This window comes from Canis aureus, chromosome 21 (assembly GCF_053574225.1).
Source record: "Canis aureus isolate CA01 chromosome 21, VMU_Caureus_v.1.0, whole genome shotgun sequence".
NCBI lineage: Eukaryota > Metazoa > Chordata > Mammalia > Carnivora > Canidae > Canis > Canis aureus.
Genome location: NC_135631.1, coordinates 32,513,010 through 32,539,031, shown reverse-complemented (window position 1 = coordinate 32,539,031; position 26,022 = coordinate 32,513,010). Strand labels below are relative to the sequence as shown.

Here is a 26,022-nt window from a genome sequence, read left to right as displayed (position 1 = left end):
CAAATAATATAATGTATTTTTTTTAAGATTTTATTTATTTATTCATGAGAGAGAGAGGGAGAGAGGCAGATACCCAGGCAGAGGGAGAAGCAGGCTCCATGCAGGGAGCCCGATGTGGGACTTGATCCCAGGACCCTGGGATCACGTCCTGGGCCGAAGGCAGGCGCTAAACCACCGAGCCACTCAGGGATCCCCTAGAATGTATTTTTTAAGATGGAATTTTCCCACTTTATGATTATAGCTCACACACTTCTTTTCTTGAATCCTGTGCATCCTTGGCCTCTCTTTTGCTCCTGTTTTACAGGTTATGTTCAGTTTGATCTTAAATTCACTGCTATGTAAGACTCGTGTTCTATTTAGAATTTGCCAGTGATTGCTCCTAAGTTTTTCAAAAGCATTTTTATTTTTTAAAAATATTTTATTTATTTATTCATGAGAGACAGACACAGAGGCAGAGACACAGGCAGAGGGAGAAGCAGACTCCGTGTGGGAGCCTTGATGCGGGACTCGATTCCAGGACCCCAGGATCACACCCTGGGCTGAAGGCAGATGCTCAACCACTGAGCCACTCAGGTGCCCCCAAAGGCATTTTTAAAACCACTGGCATTGTCTCTAATGATTTAAAGTTTTATTTCTTGGAAAACTCAATTTTGATACAAGGATTATATTGTTTTCTCTTCTCCATTACGGTAAGAGCTGATGGAGAAAGGTGAGATTGGTATAATGATCCCCCACAGAAGTCTGTGGTGCTAAAAGGGAAGGCTCACTCCAGGGTGGGCCCTCGAAGGAAAGAGGGGCTGTCTGGGGAGACTGCTGGGCATAATCCATGGCTACTCGCAGAGAGTCAGGGCAGCTGTGTGGAAGTCAGTTAAGATCCAGGGGTAGTGTGTGAATAATTAAGTGGGCATCACCCATAAGCTATTCTTGGATAGGATTGGTTAGGAACATCCTACTCCTCTCTCCAAGGAAAACAGGGGGAAATAGTTTAGTTCATCAACAGAAGCTGGTTTTCTCACATTCAAACCATATTTTTCTCAATCTGTTCCAACTTGAAATTATTACCAATTTCTCAAAAGCTTTATTATTAAACAATATAATGTGGTGTTTGAAAGAACAGACTTCGTAGCCACATTTAGTAGGTTCAAATTTCAACTCTTGTTGACTAGCTATAAAACCTTCAGGATTTTACTTAACTTCTGACCTCAATTTCTTCAGCTGCAAAATGAGGATAATTTATGGATAACAATAAAATATTTTCAAAGATAAACTGAGTCACTACATATGACTAAGTTTGGCTGACATCATAAGAACTCAATACATGTTCATTGTCATTATTACAATGCTTTTTGATAGTGTTGTGACATTTTCCTTTTTTTTTGTTTTTGTTTTTTTGTTTCACATTTATATTTAAAATCTAGTTAGTTAACATATAGTGTAATATCGGTTTCAGGAGTCGAATTTAGTGGCTCATCCCTTACATATAACACCCAGTGCTCATCACAAGTGTCCTCCTTAATCCCCATCCCCTTCCTTGTCCCCTCCTGAAACCTGTTTGTTCTCTATAGTTAAGACTCTCTTTGGTTTGCCTCCCTCTTTTTTTCTTCTCCAATATTTTCTTTTTCTTTCACATCTTCATGGATAATTTAAAGGATACAGAAGTTGCCATTACACTGCTCCCCCAAACTATATTAAAGTGTAATTTCTTGACCATCCATCCATTCAAATGATCTTTTCTATAACATTCAGAATTGTCCGGACTCTTGACTGCCCAACCCTACATTACCAAAGGTGACACTTATCAATACCCCCATCCACACCTACTCACCATCTTCCCCTGAAATAAAGCCACCTTTTCAATTATCTTCAAAGCAAATTCACTTTTTAAAACCACTGCTGGGCTCTCAAAGCTAGTTTACAAATCTTTTTTTTACCTATAATTTTCAAGTAGACTCCTTGTTGCATTTCTTTTTTTGGCTGTTATGAAGCACTTCCGTTCTCTTTAAAATTGCTACATTATTTTTCAAACCTACCCAAAAGCTTTTTAAGCAAAGTTTTTTTTATGTTAGTGATTAAACTAATATTATTATAATCACCTTTTTAAAAACGATTATTTATTTATTTATTTATTTATTTATTTATTTATTTATTTATGAGAGAGACAGAGGGAGGCAGAGACACAGGCAGAGGGAGAAGCAGGCTCCATGCAGGGAGCTGGATGCGGACTTGATCCCACGTCTCCAGGATCACACCCTGGGTTGAAGGCAGACGCTTAATTGCTGAGCCACCCAGAGGTCCCTATAATCATCTTTGTAATCTTTCCCTTATCTTCACAATTTCTTGAAATTTCATGGTATCTCTATTTCCATTCCTCTATCTATTAACAAACACAATTAAGTCTTTCCAATCCTAAAACATCTCTGTCAAACTTCCCTCCTTAAAGTCGGAAACCTCTCTTCTCATTTTTTTTTGTGCTGCCTTCTTTACTCATTAGATAATTTTGTTTTTTTGTTTTTTGTTTTTAATTTTTATTTATTTATGATAGTCACACAGAGAGAGAGAGGCAGAGACACAGGCAGAGGGAGAAGCAGGCTCCATGCACCGGGAGCCCGACGTGGGACTCGATCCCAGGTCTCCAGGATCGCGCCCCCGGCCAAAGGCAGGCGCCAAACAGCTGTGCCACCCAGGGATCCCTACTCATTAGATAATTTTGAACCAGGGTTTTTTAAAGGAAAAATATCTTTCCTTCTATATAGTATCAATTGTACTCATTCTCTTCCTAAAAATAAAATAAAATATTACAATAAAAATAGAAAAAAATAAAATAAAATATTACAATAAAATAAATTTTGGAAAAAAGTGAATAAGATTACATAAAATAACAAATTTATGCAAGTCATGCAAAAGGTTAATATGGACTGTTATTCCTCAAAACTGAGGGATGAGTGCACATGTGCGTGAGCGTGCACCTGTGTCTGAGAGTGTCAAGGTCCCGGGTTGGTTGGGCAGTTTGCCCTCACACCCACTTGGACCCTTGCGTCTTGTTCCCAGCGCACCAGGTGACCGCGCCCCCGCCCCGCGCCTGCAGGGCGTGTGGATGCCGCAGGGCCGCCAGTGTAGGCGCTTCCGAATGAGCCGATCGGGCCACACCCGCTGAGAGCAAGCGCGCCGCCCTCCGTCTTGCGGTTTCTCTCTTAGCTTCTGCGTCATCGCCACCTGCCAGGCCTAGGGTCGCGGCAGGTGCTCAGCAAGGACCGTCACGGCCGCCCGTGCTCCAGCTTCCCGGCCCCGGACGCCGTGGGCAGGCGACGGGCTCACGGGCCGTCCCGTCCGCCTACTGCTTCGCACCGACACTCGCGGAGCAGCAGGACACGCGGACCCCACACGCCCCGATTCCTCTCACCGACCCAAGGGCTCGCACTTGCCCCTCACAGCCCGAGAGCCCGGCCGCGTGGGGGCAGGAGCCGGCCGACCTCCAGCCAGGCCCCCGAGCCGCAGCCCGGCCTCTGCCCTGCCGCCTCTCCCCTGCCGCCCTCTCCCCTGCGCGCCCCTCCCCTGCAGGCCTCTCCCCTGCCCGCCTCTCCCCTGCGCGCCTCTCCCCTGCGCGCCCCTCCCCTACGGACCTCTTCCCTGCACGCCCCTTCCCTACACGCCCCTTCCCTACACGCCCCTCCCCTGCCTGCCTCTCCCCTGCGCGCCTCTCCCCTACGGACCTCTCCCCTGCCCGCCTCTCCCCTGCCCGCCTCTCCCCTGCGCGCCCCTCCCCTGCCCGCCTCTCCCCTACGGACCTCTTCCCTGCACGCCCCTTCCCTACACGCCCCTTCCCTACACGCCCTTTCCCTACACGCCCCTCCCCTGCCCACCTCTCCTCTGCCCACCTCTCCCCTGCACGCCCCTCCCCTGCGGGCCTCTCCCCTACGGACCTCTCCCCTGCCCGCCTCTCCCCTGCGCGCCCCTCCCCTGCCCGCCTCTCCCCTACGGACCTCTTCCCTGCACGCCCCTTCCCTACACGCCCCTTCCCTACACGCCCTTTCCCTACACGCCCCTCCCCTGCCCACCTCTCCTCTGCCCACCTCTCCCCTGTACGCCCCTCCCCTGCGGGCCTCTCCCCTGCGCGCCTCTCCCCTGCGCGCCTCTCCCCTGCACGCCCCTCCCCTGCCCGCCTCTCCCCTGTACGCCCCTCCCCTGCCCGTCTCTCCCCAGCGCGCCTCTCCCCTACGGACCTCTCCCCTGCACGCCCCTCCCCTGCCCCCCTCTCCCCTGTGGGCGGGCCCAGAGCCCCGGAGCCGCTGTCCTGAGCGCCCAGGCCCGCGTGCCCTTCTCCTCTCCCACCAGGTAGAGCGATGCAGGCACCGTGTGAAGCGGGGACGGAGGGGCCGGGACGCGGCCGAGCCCAGCCGACAACAGGGGCGACTCAATCCTTGCGGTTACTGTGGGATTTGGGGTGAGCGCAGGGGAGCGCGGCGCCCCCACACCCCGCAGCCAGAGACGCTGGGCGCTCGCACGGCCTGGCGGGGTCAGCAGGCGAGAGCATCCCTTGGCCTTCTGCTGAGGGGCCTTTGCTGTGCCGGGGATGGCGCGATTCAAAGGACCCTGTTTAATCCCCTTTAATCACTGTATCCGACGCAGGGACTGAGTTTTCCAGAGCTATAAATAACCAAGGTCATGAAGTAGGAGAATGTGCTTATTTTTTAATCTCACTATCAAAACTTTTTCCAATTTTCTAGACGGTGTTTCTTCTCTGATTGATGGGCCTATTAAGTTTGTGGCAATAAAAGCCAAACAAACACATACAGAAGTTTTCTTTAGGCGCTCAAATTCAAATCCTATTCAACACGGTGGGGTCACCAACATCCAGTAAAGCTTTTGCCAGTGTTTGTGTTTTCTTGCAATTAGATGAAAATCAAAGCCATGTGACACCACCAGGGAAGACAGCAGGTCTCAACGTGTGCTCGGTGGGGCACGTTCTCCATTCTCCTGTACTCTCTTAAGTTTTGACAGTTTGTGACCAAAACTATTATTTGCGTTGTGGTTGTGGCGTTCTAATTTTTCCCTCCATTTTACTTCTACTGCTTATCTACAGTTCCCAGGTGCTTTCAGAGAAGAAAATCCAACTTCCTTTACTGTTCAAATACAGAAGACAAAATAGCAGGTTCCTGAAAACCTATGCGAAGACACTATTAAACAAAGGCATAAAGAATTCGGACTCTATGCTCTACTAAGGCTTTTCCAGGAAATGAAAGCCATACAGATATAACAAAGGTATCTAAGAAAAACTACGTGCATATTCACGCACACGAACATTCATACACACAGGTGAATTCCTAAAATACGTGATTATGGCAAGAAGAAGTGATGAACTCAATTCGTTTAACAGGAAAGTTATTGTACTTCTTTTCAACTAAATATTAAGATGTAAAGGCTGGTGATGCCAATAATATTAAGTCACTAATATAAATTTGAGCATAAAAATCAATTTTTTTCTGAGAATTTTATCGAGTGTTTTGCTTTGCTTTTAGCTGACAAGATGGTTCTGACAACAGAAGCTGCATATAAAGAATTTTTTTTGGTTTGGTAACAGACAACTTTTTGAAAGAAAAAAATAACTTCATATTAGCAAAAGCATAGCCCTCTAAATATGCATATATTATAATGATTCAAATGCTGTTGAAGTCTTGGAATGTTAAATTTAGTTAAAAACACTTAAGTCACCCCCCCTCACCACCACCTCAACTACAATGATGCCGAACAGTGGATTTTTTACTCTGAGAAAGAGGAAATAAATACTGGTGGCTTTGGTTTGACATGTATCCAAGGCAAACTCTTTCATTCACATCTTGAAACTCATTGAATTCAGCGCAAGAGAGCGAAGGAATGTAAAACAGATAGGAGGCCACGCAGGTAAAGAATGAGGCAGGCTTAGAATTCCATTTTGACATAAAATACCTTCTGTTTATAAAGAGTAGTCAAGAATTGCTGAGTTTTATCTAAAATAATGGACCCTGATTAAAGAATAAACAAATAGGAGCCTTGAGGAAAGAAAAAAAAAAAAAAGAAAGTATTCAAAGTGATCTTTAGTTTGATAGAATCCTTATTTTATTAGGTAATGATAGCTAACATTTCTTGAAAAAAGAAAACTGTTAAACCTTTACTACATTTGGCTACAGAATAGCTCTGTGATACAGGAACTATTGTTTCTTCCCATTTTATAGAAACAAGGCTTAGAGAATTTGAGCAAATTTATCAAGATAAAAGGCAGAATTCAAGGAATTGCCAGCATTCCCAAACAGGCTGCTTTTGAAGCCCTCCCCCACGCTCCCTTGCCCCAGAGCCCACATTTCTTGCTGCTGTGCCCTCCTGGCTCAGGGCCCTGTGCTTTGTGCATCACCTGTTCCATGCGAGGCACTGCACTTGCACCACTTAACAATGTGCGCGTAACGTGCTTCCGGGGATCTTAGTATTCGATGCCATTCCTATCATCGATGATCTGTAGTCAACATCTAAACAAATTTAGTGCATGACACATAGTTTTCAGAAAATGTATCCGTTTTCTGTAACACAGTCATTCACAGAGCAAAGAACCCTCAGCGCCGGACTCCGCGCAGAGTGAGGGTAAAGGCATAGGCCGCTGCTCCGTCTAAACTCTCTTGTGTCATTACTTTTCAATCTTTCAGTGCAAATAAAAACTCAATGAAGTTTTTATTACTCTACCTTAGTGTAAATAACTAAACTCGCCTGGGCTCTTTTTCATTTCAAATCCTCTAAAGCCCTGAAATCATAGTGTCTTTAAAGCTGAAAATATCATCTATTTTGGTTTCCCCCGTATCATTATCGCAGTTTTCTGTTACTCTTCTGTTATCACTTTTGTTGTTGTTGCTGTTTTCTCTCTGGCTCTCTCTTTTTTTTTTCTCTTATCATTTTAAAATTCATTCTATTCAAAGAGATCACTCCAGAAGCACTCCTCTTCCACCAGGCCTGAGTCCTTTACCTTCTTCACTGCATTTTCCCAGCCTATTTGGTTTCTGAAAATCCGTGACCTACTCTCTGTGTTGTTGTTATTAATGATGTAGGGAAGCTGAAGGGATGCCATTTTGGAAAGGTTCCATTTCTGCTGTTTTTGCGAGGCCCCACTTACTCATGGTCTTTTTTTTTTTTTTTTTTTTACCTTGCATCTGAGTTAAAACCAAAGAAGCTATGTTTCCACTCCAAAGAGGAAGCAATAAAGTTAACCATTGTCTGAGTTTTGTCCTAGGACCTCCAATCCTTGATAAAATCTAAGAAAAGCTGGCTCTCAAATAGGTTCTAGGATGTTGGCTTCAAACAAACGTTGGCATCAATATCCCCTACCTTCCATGATGTATTGAATAAAACCTATTATTCACCTGTCACTCGCCTATGGCTGGACCCTACCCTGGATTCCTGTAGGAACACATATCCTGGACCCTTTTCCCTTTCCAAATATAAACCTCTAACCCCAAGCAATAGAGAGATTCACTTCTCCTTTCCTTTTGGAGCCTCCCAGACACTCCTTCTGCTATACTCTATTTGTCACTCATGCTATTCAATAACTCCGCTTTCACATTCTCTGGCTAGTGTTTTATTTCTTTCCTGCTCAAAGCCAGGTGCTGTGGGACATCTCCCTCTGGGTCCTTGGACCCAGCAGCCTGCATCACTGAGGTCATTTTTTATGGTATATTCCATTTGATTCAAATGTGAAATATTTCCTTTTCATTTTTCAATAATTTCAAAAGAGTGTGTTTTTGAGAAGCTTTTCTAATTAGAAGATGGATTGTGAGAAACTGTCCTCTCGGTCACCTTTCCAACAGAAGCTCTTGTCAAATAAGGCAAATCTTAGCCCTAACTAAATTTAAGAATTTCTTCAATTTGTTTGTTTTAGTCCTCATTTATATATTTACATACCTTGAAAAGGAGGTCCAACACCTTATTTTTCAGATTTATGGTTATATGTATTAAATGGAGGTAAGTTTAAAAAAAACTTGTACCTTTATTACTCTGTCCAGTGTGCCAGTGTATAAACTCTTGGACCAAACACTACAAATGTTCTCTTTTTGAAGCAGATTTGCCATAATATCTGCAGCTTCAGCTTGTGCCTTTTTTGGTTTATTGTGAGTAGAAGTTTCTTATAGGACAGTGAGATGGAGAATTTAATTTGACTATGTCAATTAATTTTATCAAACTCATGACAATGTACGAAAATGATGATGATGATCAATGCTGGGTTTAGAAAAGGGGAATGAAAGAAAAATTTACCTTCTATATTCCAGTATCTTTCTTTAAGCATCATCAACCCTTCCATGCTAAATTCAATAAGGGAGTCTTGTTTTCCTATGCTTTAGGCAATGGATGTTTCCATCTTTATCCTTTTTAAAACTATCAAAAATTTGTGTGTATATGTGTGTGTGTGTGTGTATATACACATAACATATGGCACATTATATATTACTCTACACTATTATACATTAATAGTTATATGTAATATAATAATATGTTAATATATAAGCTCAAGTAACCTCAGAGAAGAGTTATCCTTTGTAATAACCTCAAAATACCTCATTCCACTTTGAGGGGTTTCCAGAAGTTAAAAAGTGATTCTTCATATTCCTCTAGATTGTTTCTGAGGACCACAGAGTGTTCTGAGTACTCCCTGATGGATCCACTCAGCTGACTTCCCATTCCTTTCATGGGATAGCCTTTGAATTGCCTCTTTTCCCCAATTCTCCCAGTTTGTCTACGTGTGCGTGTGTGTTTCCCAAATGGCACAAGTTCCCTCATCATGACAATAGTTCTCTTCTGAATTAAGTCCCTTTTTAAAAAATTAATTATTCATATGAAGCCTGAACATAATTATTCTTTGGAAGTATGAAATGGGACTATCACCACCCTTGTTGGACGAACTCTACTAGGAATATTTCACTTGGAGATTAACATTCAACTGCCAATTAGACAAGTTGTCCTTTCTTGAAAGGATTTTTCATGAGCAGATTGAGGAATAATTTGAGACAAGAAACCCTTTACTTTGCCCCTAAAATCTTAAACAGCATTGTTTGGCCAAGCATTGCCTTGTATTCCTTTCTCCAGAAGAGGCCATAGAGGCAGCAGACCATAATGTAAGGCTGCTGGTAAACTTGTTATTAACTACAAACACATCATCCATTTTACATAAAACAAAAGACTTCGAAGGTTTTAGACCAGATACCAGATACTGCTCGGACTAGTGCCAAGGCATTAATCATAAATTATCCTCGATAAATTCCTTTCCTTGTGTTGCGGTACCCTGAAATATTGTTCCTACCACCTCATTACATATCAAATTTAAAGAGCTACAAAATAAAAAATTTCGGGTAAATATATTATCATCCAGATGTTAAATATTAGTTGTTTAAGCTATAAAGTGGAATTCATTTGTTTATACTATACAGATTTGCAATTCAAATTATTTTACCCTCCCTTAATAATATACTTCTTGGTCTTAGGCGTAATATTTGCAAACAAGCAGTTAAGAAATCCAGGGAGGATAAGAATTGAAGGACTGTTGACAGATTGTCTAATATGCAAATTTTGTTGTAAATTCATTTGACTGAATTTCTTTTGTCTTCATTGCCAACGAATTTTCGTGGCCTGTGAGAAAAGGTAAAAGACTTTAAAAATTAGGTAATGTCAGCTTGTACCTTTTCAGATGAAACTCTTAATCTTTTAAACATTGGACATTTCCTTTTTAAAAAAGATTTTATTTATTCATGAGAGAGAGAGAGAGAGGCAGAGACACACACAGGCAGAGAGAGAAGCAGGCTCCGCAGGGAGCTGGATGTGGGACTCCATCCCGGGACCCGGGGTCAGGCCCTGGGCTGAAGGCAGGTGCTCACCACTGAGCCCCCCGGCGGCCCAAACACTGGGCATTTCCAACTTGGAATCTGTATAACGTTCTTTCCAGTTACAAAGGCAGGTGGGCCGCTGCCTTGGACTTTTGACCCTAAGAACGTGCCACCCGGACATAGAAGAGAGGATAATTTCCTTCTCTTAAGTTGTCCCGTCTTCGCTTGTCCCTGGGCTGGCATTACTGACAGTGACACTGGTCATTCCTTCATTTAAAAGTGAAAAGCTTCACAGCAGCGATGTCCACTGTGGCCCAACTGTGGGAGGAGCCGCGGTGCCCACCGACAGGTGATGGATAGAGGATGTGGGCTCTGTATACAGCGGGGTGTCCTCAGCCCTCAGAAAGGACCAATCCCCACCATTTGCTTGGACGTGGAGGGAACTGGAGGGTGTGATGCTGAGTGAAATAAGTCAATCGGAGAAGGACAAACATTATATGGTCTCATTCATCCGGGGAATATAAAAAATAGTGAAAGAGGATAAAGGGAAAGGAGAGAAAATGAATATCAGTGAGGGAGACAAACCATGAGAGACCCCTAACTCTGGGAAAGGAGCAAGGGGTGATGGAAGGGGGGGTGGGCGGGGGCACTGAGGGGGGCACTTGATAAGATGAGCACTGGGTGTTATGCTATATGTTGGCAAATTGAACTCCAAGAAAAAAAAAAAAAGTGAAGAGCTTCTTAGGAGGAAAAGCCGTTAACTCCCTAAAGAGTTCCTTCCTCTGGCCCAGGGATCCTGGGCCCCTGTGGTGCGACGCTAAGGACAGCTGGCCGCACCCCGGCTGTGCCCTCACCGCCCCGGGCCGCCCCGGCTGTGCCCTCACCGCCCCGGGCCGCCCCGGCTGTGCCCTCACCGCGGCGCCCACGCACAATGGCACATTGGGGAGGCACTGATCTGGGCCAGCTTGCGAGGTCTCTTGCGGAGTTAGGCACACTTTTTCACGAAAACCCATGGAGTAGAAATTGCTACTTCTAAGCTAATCCGTTTTCAAATTACGATCCAATTGTGACTGATGACCTCACTACAAATCCGCTTTTCTACCGCCAACCACTCAACAAGCAAAGGGAAATCAATCGTTATTTCCCTCTATTTAAAACTCTGTACAGAAAACCCTTCTTGCCATTCTTGGTCACCTTGAGCCGCTGCAGCTGCGGAGATAAGCATGATAAATGTCAAGTGCTGCCTAATTGTCAGTACTTATTTGGAAGGTAAAATGGGAAAGGAAAATGCGTGCTAGGATGATACATCGTTTAAGGTTCATTTAAAAATTGATGCTATAAATTATGGCTAATTTCATGAATTTATTTTAAATAATTCAGTCAGATTGTGGTATACCGATAGGCTGATTTTTTTTTTTAAGTCCTTCACTTTCTTATTGAAAACCCTGGGTCCAGTTTAATCACTGAGTAGATAAAATTTAAAACATTTTAGAGAAGACCTGTTATTCTGAAAATGGAGGCAGTGCTCAACAGTTTACTTAATTGAAGGCAATATCATGTAAAAACATGTAGAAGGAAAAAAAAAATCCTACAAATCAGAATCAACCAAAATCTATTCCTGATTTCTCTTCTTCAAACTTTATTGCAGAAGGTAACCTTTGGTTGTTGCAAGAATGCATTAAGAAGAAAAGTACAGAAGCAAAAATGACTTGTACCTTTTTCTATTAGAAAATTAGAATTAGTCATGACATTCAAAGTCCTTTAGCTATAGTTTAAAAGTCAACATTTAGTGTATATTTTGTGTTATTTATATTGTGAAAAATACCTTGTCTGGTTCTCTGGAAGTTTTCCGTATGGGCCCACTGGTAGAGCCCTAATTGGTGAATATATTAATGTATGTTTGGGAATGTTGATTTACATATTTCTTGAAGCAAATTATATACAAGTAGTAATTTGAAAACAGTTCTAGCAAAATTGTGGACTGTCTGTTTACAAATGCATTGGACAAAGCAGTAGTTACAAAAATCTTAGCCTTGGCAGGGTGATGGATGAGGCAGAGAAATAATTATTTCCACCTCCATAATTAAAGCACATATTTTTGAATGTTTCCATCTCGAACATAATCAGAATTCAAACATCTGGACCAGTCATTGCTGTGACGCCACATCCTAGCTGTTTTAGCCATAGTGCCCTGTGCAATGGATTGATGTGATTCAGAGGCAAGTTAGCAGCACTTTGATTTCTTGAAAGAATATCTTCTCAAAGGGGTTGGGGCTGCTTTCTCACAGTTGAATTTTGATTTATGTAAGTAAGTCAGGACTCCCTTCTGAACATCAATCAATGGTGTTTCTTATATTTGGTGTATAGACTAAGGCAAGTCATTTGTAAAGTAAGACGATACTTTCTACTCCAACCTACCTTCTAGAAAGTGTGATAAGAGATAACAAACTAATTCACAAATTAATGTAAAAAATTATTCTATTTTGGCTTAAAATATCTTAATTTTAATAATAATATCAATCTCTTGATTACCTATACAAATGTATGGGAAAAAGCCACAGGCCTACAACTTACAAACAATTAATAATCTAAAAAAGATTTCAAGTGCATTTGATAAAGGATGATTGGAAGAAAGGCAAGCAGGGGCAACGGCCCCTGCCCTAAGAGGAAACCACCTTTAAAAGGAGCCTTCCACCCTCTCCCACGTGATAAAAGATGACAGAAACCTGATTGGATGACAGGCACATGGAGGGTTAATTAGATTAAAATAGCCCACTAACAAGCCCACAAAAAACCCTAGACTTAGAAACTCCAGTGGCAACTCTCTCAGGTCCCATCTGTCTTCAGGAGCTTTGTACTATCACTCAATAACTAATGCTCAATAAACTTTGCTTTGCTGCCCACCACTCTTCGTCTGGTCTACCTCTTTAGTTTGCAAAGCAGTGTCACCAAGAACCATGGGCACCAAAGAAAAAGAAATCCTGTAATGCACTTATCTCATTATTTTCCAGAGTATCTGTATGTTTTGTTATAATTAATATTTGGAAAACAAAATCGACATGTGTTCACCTCAACAAGTGGAAATATAAGAAGCTACATAAGAGGAAAAATTAAAATTAAATTCCTTTATTAAAAACGATTTATTTGAGAGAGAGAGAGAGAAGGAGAGAGAGCACGAGTGGGAGGGGCAGAGGGAGAGGGAGAGAGAATCTCAAGCAGACTCTGTGCTCAGAATGGGCCTGACTCAAGGCTCCATTTCACGACCCCAACTTCATGGACTTGAGCCAAAACCAAGAGACGGACGCTTAACCCACTGTGCTACCAAAGTGCCTCTAAAATAAAATTCCTTGTAATAACTCTCTTCTTCATCTCCACGTTTCTGAAGCCAACAGGACCGCTTTCCACATCTTCATTCACATTGATGAAAACATATATATCTAAATACCATACAGACTAGTTTTATGTTAAGTTAAAAAAAAAAAAAACAGTATCACAAAATAAACAGTGCCTAGCAAAAACATTTTTTTTCATGAAACAAACATCATGGATATCCATCAGTCAAATGCACAGATCTGACCTGTTAAATGTGTAATATTCAATAGCATAGATTTAAAACCACATTATTTTTCCCCAATGGTGAACATTTAGATACATTGGAGGGGTTTTCACACTTGTCCTTGTTTTTGTTTTTGTTTTTGTTTTAAAGATTTTATTTATTCATGAGAGGCACAGAGAGAGGCAGAGACACAGGTAGAGAGAAGTAGGCTCCCAGTGGGGACTTGATCCCAGGACCCGGGGATTACGACCTGAGCCAAAGGCAGAAGCTCAACCACTGAGCCACCCAGGTCCCCATACTTTTGTCCTGGTTAATTTGTCTTATTTTTTGGTTAGTTGTTATTTATTAAAATGTAGTTGACCCGCGAACAACATGGATTTGAACTACATGGGTGCACTAATACACAGACTATTTCTCAACAAATATGCATACAGTACCACGAATGTATTTTCTCTTCTTTATGGTTTTCTTAACATTTTCCTTTCCCTATTTCATTGTAAATATACATAATATATAAAACATAAAAAATGTGCTAATTGTTTATATTATAGCATTTGGCTTAACAGTAGCCTATTAATAGATATTTTGAGGGGAGTCAAAAGTTATGTGTGAATATTTTTCTTTAATGCTCAAGGTCAACTGTGTATGTGTTTTTATTTTAGTAGATATTTCTTGATTAGTTTTCATAAATTCATGGCTATTTGGATATTCTCCAGCAATGAGTGTGCCCACTTCTTGGCACCCTAGGAAACACTGACTAGATTTCCTCCTTTTAATTTTCACCAACCTGATGGAAGAAAACTTTTATCTCATTACTGGCGTAGTTGTCAGTTCCCTACTAGTAAGCCTTAGCATCCTTTTATAAGCTTACTGTACATTAGAGCTTGGTCTGTTGTAATTTCCTATTTATATGCTTTGGTCAGTTTTACATTGGGTTATTTGTCTATATTTATCACCATAATTAAATAAATTAAATTCCTATAGTCTTCTCATGGGTATTATATGAAGGCTAAGTGAAGACTGAGAAGTGGGCACTCTGCCATCTTAGCACTTACCATATTTTATTGAACTCTTTACTATATTGCTCCCATGATGACATTCCTGTGATTGTAGGGCATTTATTTTTATTCCTATATTCCAATCATTTATCATAATACCTGGAATACTCTAAATATTCAGGAAATAAATGTCAAACTGGTAAGATGGTGGCAAAAATACAACTTCAATCAAACTGGTGGATACTTGAGGGAAGGAATCACATCTGTATTCATGTGTTTTCAACACAGAGCTCTTCAAAAAATATTTCTAAATTAATTGGTTGCTTAATCTTTTTTCTAGCTTTATTGAGATATAATTGACATACAACATCGTATAAGTTGAAGGTGTACAACATGATGATTTGTATGTATTACTAAATGATTACCACAATAAGGTTAGTTAACACGTCCATCACCTCACATAATTAATAGTTGTGTGTGTGCGCTTTGAACACTTGAGATCTATTTCCTTAGCAACTTCAAGTATACGATACAGTACCATTAACTCTAGTCACCATGCTGTACATTAGATCCCCAGAGCTTATTTATCTTATAATTGGAATTTTGTACTCTTTAACCAAAATCTCCCAAGGTCCTGGCCACCATCATTCTATTCTGTTTCAGCTTTTTTAGATTCCACATATAAATGAAATCATACAGTATTCATCTTTCTCCGATTTTTTCACTTTTGGTTGCTCAGACTTATAATCCTTTTCCCTACCTTCATAATTCCTTCCTGGAGCTAAGAACAGTTTATCTTCAGGTTTAAATCTGTGAATAAAGAATGCTAGAAACCTTTCTCTTCTCATTGCTGTCTGTTGGACATTTGTATAATATACATTTTTAATGTTAATTTTTCTTAGTTTCCTGACTTTTAGTATTATGTTCATTCTATCCACACTTGGCAATTGAGGATTGCATGGAATTTCAGCTAACACATCTCAGATGTGCATGATCTCAGCCTGTGGGATATGAAAGGATTTAATTTACAAGGCACCTCCATCTAGTTTCAGAGTCTAGACTAGCAATTGGTCTAGAATATTTCTATAAAACAATGGTCTCTTGATTCAAAATAGACATTAATAAAAATGCTGACAGTATCATTTTGTTGTTAAATGAGTGATATTAGGTTTGTTGTTTTTGTTGGATATTCTTGCACTAAGTCACCAGGCTATAGAGGTAAACATTTACTTCATTCACAAAACATGAAAGCTATAATTTATTTTTTGCTTAAGGCAAAACTTTAAAAAAATACAAATTTTAAGGTGGGAAATAACTGAAACAAAGCCCACATGTTTGCAGTAGAAAAATTGTCTTTAAAGCTTTCAAAACTTTGATTTCTATACCTATGCTTTCTATTGACTCTGGGACAAATGGTTTTGCCTTTTTTTATTTCCTTAATTCTTATACCTAAATGAGTTGTGCAGAATGATTTTTAAAATCTCTTCCTGATTTAACTTTGCTGTCTTTGGTGAAACAAAACAACTAGAAAGTAAGTAAATTTGTAACTATGTTGTCTGATAGATAATCCAAAGTTGTAAACTATATATACACACACACGTATATATACACACACATGAATGCACAAGTCAACAAGTCAAAGCTACTTTCATAGTTAATATTCTCATATATTATTACAAGTGGCAAGAAGGCATAAAAATAATTAAGCAAAATATATGCTATTTAAAGGTAAGTTCAACTAATCAGGGACGCCTTTGTGGCTCAGCAGTTGAGCGTCTGCCTTCTGCTCAGGGCTTGATCCGGGAGTACGGGGATCAAGTTCCACATCAGGTTCCCTGCATGGGGCCTGCTTCTCCCTCTGCCTGTGTCTCTGGCTCTCTCTGTGTCCCTCATGAATAAATAAATAAAACCCTTAAAATAAATAAATAAATAAAGGTAAGCTCAACTAATCAAATGATCTGTATATTAGTTGAGCAAATAGAAACACAATCCGTAACTCAATAAAAAGTATAACTTATAGAAGACAGAGATTGAACAAGTAATTATAACTGTGACAAGTACTATAAAATATGAAGGCTTTTTTGTGGAAGTAATATTGAGCTGAGACATGAAAGTTTATACTAAGTTAGATACATGAGTGATGAGATTGAAATTAGGCATTTTGGCAGACCAACTAACAGAACCATTTTATGTGGTTTCTTCAAAATGGCCACCTTGACATGTGTACCCTTTTTAAAATTATGCATTCAAGCAATACACTTGTCTCTTGGTTTAGGAATTAGATGAAATTCATCATAAAGTATGGATATGTTTTGCATATTATCTAGTAGTCAAACATAAATGTTTCAGAGCATTTGGTCTCAGACTGGTGGTCAGTAGAGCCAGTTGGAGTAGTCACTATGGAGAAAGACCTCTTGACTGTTTGATGGAAATTTGGGGTGGTCTCAAAACATTACAGAACTGCAACAGATTTTTCTATTGATGTGAAAGAACATTTTAACATATCTCTAGAATTCTTTATTATTATACATGCTTTTATTTTACTCATCTTTGTATCACCATACCTCCCAATAGATTTTCAATCACTATACAAGGATAATTTAGTATTGTGAGTAGAAAACTCTATAAAATATTAAGTGAGGGGTGCCTGGGTAGCTCAGTGAGTTAAATGTTTGACTCTTGATTTTGGCTCAGGCCATGATCTCAGGGGTGTGAGATCAAGCCACACATTAGGTCCCATGCTGGGCATGAGACCTGCTTAAGAATCTCTATCCCTGGGGATCCCTGGGTGGCTCAGCAGTTTGGCACCTGCCTTTGGCCCAGGGCACCATCCTGAGGTCCCGAGATGGAGTCCTACATTGGGCTCCCAGCATGGAGCCTGCTTCTCCCTCCTCCTGTGTCTCTGCCTCTCTCTCTCTCTCTCTCTGTCTATCATAAATAAATAAATAAATCTTTAAAAAGAAAAGAATCTCTATCCCTCTTCCTCTGCCCTTCCTCCCCCTCTATCTCCCTCTCAAACAAACAAAAAGATGTTAAGTGAAAAATTGTTTAAATGCCATCTTTTTTTTTACATACTTTCACTAAGTCTCCCTCTCCCCCAAATAAGTGATAACATCATAATATGACAATGTATTTACAGCTTTAACACAACTTCAAGTCATGTCAGTTTTGATGCACTATTCAGTAAGATGGCTTTCTGAATACCATTTGGTACTCTTTTTTGAGATTTTAAAAATATCTTAGAAAGTACTATTTAAAATACAGACTGTTAAGAAATTTTATCTGAACTCATGTTCTTCTGATTAAAAAATAGTTCTATAGTTTGGTCTGAACTTTTTTTAACTTCACTATTTTAGAAACAAAAGAAAATTGTCCTTAACAAAGAAAGCTCAAACAAACTTGTGACCACATATTTGGAATGATATGGGATAAAAAGCCCCCAAAACTTAAGGACCTGAGTCTCAATTTGTATAGTGTTGATTAAAATAGCTTGTTACAGAAATTCCATTTATAATAAGTAATCTAAATGGATCTATGTACAATAGTCTGTAAGTCCAATAGTTAATATACTCTGTTTCTTTTTGCTTATTTCTTCACCTTTTGTTATTTTAAGTTCTGGTTAACTGCTGTTGCTTATGGTTTCACTGAAGAAGAGTAGAGTATGATAGATTCCTTAGCAACTGTCTCAGACGTCAGGCAAATCTCCAAGGACCATGGGAAGCACTTTCAGACATAAGTTGTTTCAAAGTCCAGTTGTGGCCCAATAGGGATATAATTTTGATGAAACCCAGATGAGCTGCAACTATATTTCAGTCTATACTCCCACTTAAATTATAGTCAATTATCTATGGTAATAGGAGTACAAAAATAAAATGAGTAATAAAATCCATATATAATTTCAAAGCATCATTTTAGCCAATAATTTCCAATTCTTCCTCTATCAAACCGCTAAGTAAAAATTCTTAGCATATACTCAAATGGACAGATGTGAGGTTTCTTCTCTTCCTATAGTACAAGTACCAACAAGTAATAATATGATCCATAAAATATAACCACAAAGGAGAAAAGACTGATTAATTGCTGTTTACATACCTGTTCCTGAGAAACTCAGAAGATTATTTTTCCTGACTATTAAACCTCCAAACACACATGACTATCATCCATAATAATATTTATGTCAAGCAAATCTATTTTTAAATATCTGATTATTTGTTAAGAATATAATGTGAATTCCAATTAAATGAGAAAGATTAAACATAGCTAGTATGATACCAATAGTATCACCTCGTCTCTCTACCTTAACCTTAGTAAAGATATATAACAAAAGAATTATAACAACCAAAAACAAAGTCTTCATACACTATGATCACAAGAATGATAAAAGTGATTGCAGCAATAGAAGACTTCAAGAAATTTGGGGGAAAGGAATTCACATAGGCTTATTTAATTTGGCAGAAGGGAGTCAGAGAGCTTCTCAGGACAAGCAAACCCACTGGCCCTGAGGAACCTGAGAGACAATCAGCACTTAATAGCATGCTTTACTAGAAAAGACTCGAAGGCCAACTTTCTCCTACTCTGCACCCAAATATCAGCAATCAGGAGGCTCTTCCTCTCTGTCAACTATTGCAGAAACTACATTGAACTTGAGAAAGTACATGTGTTCCATATGTTGTTGTTTGATGGCCCATTGTGAAAAGACTGATTTATGGTCAATATAAAGTGTAGTCTAATGGTCCACAATGTTCCACATTAATCTAATGTAGTCTAATGGTCCTTCCTACCCCAACCCTAGCTCATAAAGTGCTTTCAAAAATGGCTTTATATCTCACCCATATACCAATGTATAGTCCAGAATTATCTGCCATATGAAGAAAGCTGTCAACATGAATGAAGAAGAGCAACAAAACAACAACAACAAAACCCTAAAATCACCCATGAAAGAACTTGGAGAAAACAATGAAAGAAATGAAGAACATGTCAAAACTATAATGAATATTCTTCACAAATATGAAAAGACGTTTGTTTTCTTAAAAACAAACAAGCAAATAGAAAATCAACAAGGAAACAGTGCCTTTGAATGATACATTGGACCAGATGGATCTAACAGATATATTCACAACATTTTATCCCAAGTTGTATATCCCAATATACATTCTCTCAAGTGCACATGGAAGATTATCCAGAGTAGGCCACAAAACAAGTCTCAACAAATTCAAAAAGACTGAAATCATCATGTGTCTTTTCTGGCCACAGTGGTATGAAACTAGAGTCACAAGAAAAAATCTGGAAAGAACAGAAGTGCATGGAGGTTAAATAACATGCTACTAAACAATGAATGAGTGAACCAAGAAATCAAAGAGGAAATTAAAACAACAACAACAACAACAACATAGAGACAAACGAAAATGAAAACACATTTCAAAATCTTTGGGATGCCACAAAAACTGTTCTAAGAGGAAACACTATAGCAATACAGGCCTACCTCAAGAAAAAAGAAAAAGTTCAAACAAACCATGTAATCTTACATCTAAAGGAGCCAGAAGAAAAGGAGCAGCAAAACCCAAAGCCAGCAGAATGAAGGAAAGAATGAACATTAGAGCAGAAATAAGTGAAATAGAGATTTAAAAAAACAAAACAATAGGACAGATCAGTGAAACCAATAGATAGTTTTTGGGAAAGGTTAGCAAAATTGATAAGCCTTTAGCCAGATGCATAAAGACAGAGAACTAAAAAAAAAAAAAAAAATCAGAAATGAAAAAGGAAAAGTAACTATTGACACCACAGAATTACAAAAGATTATAAGAAAATATAATAAAAAATTTATGCCAACAAGTTGGAAAACCTAGAAGAAATGAGTAAATGCCTAAAGATATATAACCTTCCAAATATAAGTGAGGAAAAAACCCAGAAAATTTGAACAGACTGAATACTAGCAATGAAATGGAATCAGTAATTTAAAAACTCCTAACAAACAAAAATCCCAACCCAGATGGCCTCACAAATGAATTCTAAAAAACATATAAAGAAGACTTAATATCTACTTTTCTCAAACTATTCCAAGAAGTAGAAAAGAAAAGAAAGGAAAGCTTCTAAATTCATTTTATGAGGCCACCATTACTCTGATATGAAAACCAGATAAAGATACTATAGAAAAAGAAAACTATGAGCCAATGTCTATGATGAACATAAATGCAAAAATTCTCAACAAAATATTAGCAAACCAAATCTAACAATATCTTTTAAAAAAATCATTCGACATGAGATCAAGTGGGATTTATTCCAGGAATACTATGATGCCAAACTTGCAAATCAATCAACATCATTCATCTCACTAACAAGAGAAAGGACAAAAAACAATCACTTCAGTAAATGCAGAAAAAACATTTGAGAAAATACAGCATGTATTCATGATAAAAACGTTTAAAAAAGAAGATTTAGAGGGAATATACCATAACATAATAAAAGCTATATAGAAAAACCCATAGCTAATATCATCCTCAATAGTGTAAACCTGAGTGCTTTACCTCTGTGATTAGGAACAAGACAAGGATATCCACTCACAACACAACTACTATTCAATATAGTACTGGATGTCCTAGTCACAGCAATCAGGCAAAAAAAATAAATAAATAAAAAAATAAAAATAAAAACAAAAACAAAAAACCAAGACATCCAAATTAGTGAAGTAAAACTTTCACTATTTGAAGATGACAAAATACTATATACAGAAAACTCTAAACACTCCACCAAAAAATTAATAGAACTGATTAATTAATTCAGTGAAATTGTAGGATGCCAAATAAATAAACAGAAATCTGTTGTATTCCTATCCTCTAATAATGAAGCAAAATTAAGAACACAATCCCATTTACAATTGTACCAAAAAGAATAAAATACCTAGGAATAAACTTAACCAAGGAGATGAGATGTATACTACAAAAACCACAAGATAACACAAATAATGGAAAGATTCTCTGTGTTTATAGAGTGGAAAAATCAATATTGTTAAGATGTCCGAAGCATCCAAAGCAATTTACGGATTTAACGTAATCCCTACCAAAATATTAACAGCATTTTTCACAAAACTAGATCAAATCATTCCCAATTTTGTTTGGAATCATAAAAGACCCTGAATAATGAAAGCAATCTTGAGAAAGAACAAAGCTGGAGGTATCATAATCCCAGATTTCAAAATACACTACAAAGCTGTAATAGTCAAAATCAAAGATACATAGATCAACAGAACAGAGACTCCAGAAATAAACTCACGCTATTATGGTCAATTAATCTACAATAAAGTAGACAAGAATATACAATGGCAAAAGACAGTCTCTTTGACAGATGGTATTTGGAAAACTACAGAGCTACAAAGCAAAAGAATGTGAGTGGAACATTTTCTCATATTATACATAAGAATAAACTCAAAATAGGTTAAAGACCTAAATGTGAGACCAAACCATTCCTAGAGGAAAACAAGCAGTAATCTCTTTGACATCAATTGTAGAAACATTTTTCTAGATATTTCTCCTTTGGCAAGGGAAACAAAAGCAAAATTAAACTATTGAGAGCCATCAAAAAAAAAAAAAGTTTTTGTACAGTGAATAAAACCATCAACAAAACAAAAAGACAACCTACTGAAGACAACCAATCCATACCTTCAAGTGATGTATCCAATAAGGGGTTAGTATCTAAAACATATTAAAAGCTTATACAACATAAGACCAAAAATCAAATAATTCAGTTAAAAAAAATGGGCAGGGACAGGGCACCTAGGTAGTACAATCAGTTAAGTGTCTGGTTCTTGGTTTCAGCTCAGCTCTGATATCAGGGTTGTGAAATAGAGCCCTACATTCTATGCTCAGTGTAGAGTCTGCTTGGGTTTCTCTCTCCCTCTCCCTCTGCCCCTGCCCTCCATGCACACTCTCTCTTCCTTTTTAAAATAGATAAATATATCTTTAAACTTTTTCTTTTTAAGTTTTATTTATTTATTCAGCAGAGAGCGAGCACACACGCACAAACAGGGGGAGTGGCATGCAGAGGGAAAGGGAGATATCAATATATCAAGAATATTTCCCATTACTGAAAGGGCATAAGTCTTCAGATTAAAAGGTTATGCTTAGTGCATACTGCAAAGATGACAAAATAAAACAAATCCTAAAGGCATAACGTAAAACTATTTCAGAATATCAGGGATAAAAGTAGAATCCTAAAAACTTTGTTTTTCTTGGTAGGGTTGGGGGGGATACATATGACAAAGGAACAGAAATCAGAATGTATTCAATGCTCAACTCCAGCTTTAACAGATGACTTGAAAATGAACAGATACAAATATTAAGCATAAAAATCCTGCAGTGACTATTTTAATATCAGCTAAAATAGACAGTAAAGCAACAGTATAATAAAAAACAAAAAGAAATGGTACATAATGATAGTCAATTAGGTAGGAAGACATACAAAGCATAAGTGTATATGAATTTACAAAAGTACCACAATGTATAAGAAATAATAAGTGACAGAATTAAAGGGAAAAAATTAAAATTACACAATGATAGGAAGGGGTTTTATTAGAACAACTAGGCAAAAATAAATCAGTAAACACATAGTGGATCTAAAGAACACAATAAAGCACATATGGTGGGTCTTAAAGTAACTCTCAGTAGATTTTAAATAATTAATATCAGAGTATGTTCTCTGAACACAGTGGAATCGAATTAAAAATCAGTAATAATAAAGTATCTAAAGAAATATTGATTTACAGAGTCAAAAAAATTTCAATAATATTTTAAGAACTTTTCTGTATGTGTAACGGAGTGGGTAGAGGAATCATTTGTGAGAGTAAACAACCTAGAAATACCAAAGAAATTTTAAAATGCAGCTGAATTGATCATCTTATACAAGTCTTCAATTTCAAGACCGTGTAAATCTACAAAAATAAAGATCGTGTGTCATTGGCACAAGTAGTCACAGTCCAATAGAAACAATTAGCCCAGAAATAGGTCATTAATCTTTGACAAAGTTCCTAAGGTAAGACAATGGAAAGAAATGACCTTTCAACCAAGAATGCTAGAACAATTAGACACTGTCATGGAAAAAAAAAAAACTCAACATATCTCACAATAGGTGCAAAAAGTACCTCCATATAGATCTTGGTCCTTCCTTCAAGAACTAAAACAGTAAAACTCTTAGAAGAAAATATTGAAGAAATATTGGAGAAAAAAATTAAACTGGGGTAAGCAAAGGTTTCTTAGTCCTCGACAGTACAAATGATAAAAAAAATAATATATTGGACTTCATCAATATTAAAATTTTTGCTATTCAGAAGAAACTTAAGAATATGAAAATGAAGGCCATTGAATGGGAGAAAATATTCTTAAAACATACCTATCTACCAAAGGATTTGCATCCAGATTATATAAAGTGCTCTTACAATAGATAAATAAGAAAAAAAATCATTTAAAAAATAGAGCAAAATATTTCAAATGGATAATTCAGAGAAGACATACAGATGGCAAATACAGAAATTAAAAGATACTCTATATCATTAGTCATCAGGGAAATGCAAATTAAATTCCACTGAAATACCATCACATATACATTAAAATGGCTAAAATTAAGAAAGACTGGCAAGAGATGTTGCAAGGATGCAGAGCAGGGATCAGCAAAGTTCTTGTTTAAAGGGCCAGAAAGTACATATTTTAACCTTTGAGATCCATATGGTTTCTGTCATAATTACTTAATTCTGCTTTTGTAGCATGAAAGCACCTCATTCATAACAAGTGAGTGTGGCTGTGTTCCAATACAACTTTATTTACAAATAAAACTCATTTGGCTCAAGAGCTATAGTTTGAAGACCTCTTATGCAGAGCAACAGAGATTTCTCATACACGGCTCAGGTGAATGCCAAATGGTGCAAACACTTGGGAAAACCGTCATTTCTTAAAAAGTTAGGCGTACACCTACCAAAGACCCTGATATTCCAATTCCACATGTTTTCCAAGAGAAATGAAGACACATGTCCACACAATGACTTGTACACAAATGCTCATAGAAAATCAATTCACAAAAGTCAAAAGAAACAACTATCCATCAATAAGTGAATTAATAAACAAATCTAGTATATCCTCAATGAAATACTATTCAGCAATAAAAAGAAATGAACTGTTGATACAAAAAAGTACATAAATTAACCTCTACATCATTATGCTAAGTGAAAAAATACATAAAACTACACACCTACACGATTCTATTCCTAAAAACTGCAAACTAATGCATAGTATGAAGAAACTAAAGGGTCATAAAGAATCTTGTCGGGGTGATAGAAATATTCTGTATCTTGCTTCTGGTGGTGGTTTCATGGGTAGATTATATCACTGTCAAAAACCATAGAAGTGAGCCCTTTAAAACAGTTGGAGTTTATATTACCTAATTTGCCCCTCAAAGTTAGTGTGGAAAAAGAAACACATACAGGTTCAGCTGAAGAAGCTACACATCTCATTGAGTTTAATAAAAAACAAAAGTTCTATGCAGTGCTTTGCCTTTTGTATATATATCAACATATATTTAGCCAGCCACAAAATGTCGTTCCCTAAACAGGGCTGTCCCCTGGGGTAGTGTACTATGTGTGTGTTTCTCTTATTACCCAATCTTTCTTGCTCAATTATTATTATTATTATTTTTTTTTACCCACTGACAGGCTTGTCTTTTTGGAAGAAGAGGATGCCGTCTCTTTATTTCGTATGTATGTTATAAATTTCAGTTGAAGACAATGCTGATAAATAATGGAGACTGTCAACAGATAATCCTAAAATGAATAAGGAAGAAAGTCCATAAATAGAGTATCTTGGGAGCAAGATATTATGATACAAAAGAAAGAATTCCAAAATTAGAGTTTGGAGTTTGGGTCCTGGTGTCTGTAACTTGTATTAGATTTATCTTGGCCTAAGTTTCCTTATGTAAACAATGAAATGATCTCTTAAAACCCTTCTGGCTCAGAAATTCTGTGGGCCTAAAGACATTTAGTATAAACTATAAAGATAGAAGAAGAAGAAGGAAAAAAAGAACAGTATGAAAAACGAATTATTAGCTTCTATAGAAAAATAAATAGGGGCACCTGGGTGGCTCAGTCAGTTAAGTGCCTGCCTTCAGCTCAGGTCATGATCCCAGGGTCCTGGGATGGAGCCCCACATGGGGCTCCCGAATAAGTGGGTGAGAGCTTCTCCTTTTCCCTCTGCTTGTGCGCACTCTTCCTCTCTCTCAAATAAATACAATACTAAAGAAAAAGAAATGATTCTGTCTGAATCTGAGATAGAATTTCTACAAACATACAGACAATGAAGTTTTCAAAAGTAAGTAATGCTTTGAGTGTGAGCAATCCACCTTTCTTTTAAAGATGGCTAGGAAATTCTATGATAAGGAAAATATATTCTAATTTCTTGAAAAATCTTAGGCATGGTTAAAACAGAATAAAATATTACAAAGTTAAAGGTAAGAGACCCTATTTAGATTCAAAATCAAACAACGCTAAATTAATAGGTGGATATATTGAGTCAAAAGGATTTTTCATTTGAAAAGTCTCTCTCTTAAATAGTGACTTTTTTTAGAGAGAATTTACATTTTTTAAATAGTGTCAGCTTAATTC

General features: G+C 38.1%; 1 protein-coding gene and 1 long non-coding RNA gene across 4 annotated transcripts in view; one reads left to right on the top strand and one right to left on the bottom strand.

Annotated features, from left to right (window-relative positions):
- Positions 1-26,022, bottom strand: part of SEMA3A (semaphorin 3A) — a 454,575-nt gene that overhangs the window by 271,249 nt on the left and 157,304 nt on the right. The gene's annotated exons all lie outside the window — the stretch shown is intronic.
- Positions 9,983-26,022, top strand: part of LOC144292889 (uncharacterized) — a 38,388-nt gene continuing 22,348 nt past the window's right edge. Inside the window, exons 1-2 of the long non-coding RNA XR_013360276.1 lie at positions 9,983-10,179; positions 25,078-25,118. This is a non-coding gene — a long non-coding RNA (uncharacterized LOC144292889). The remainder of the gene's footprint in view (positions 10,180-25,077; positions 25,119-26,022) is intronic.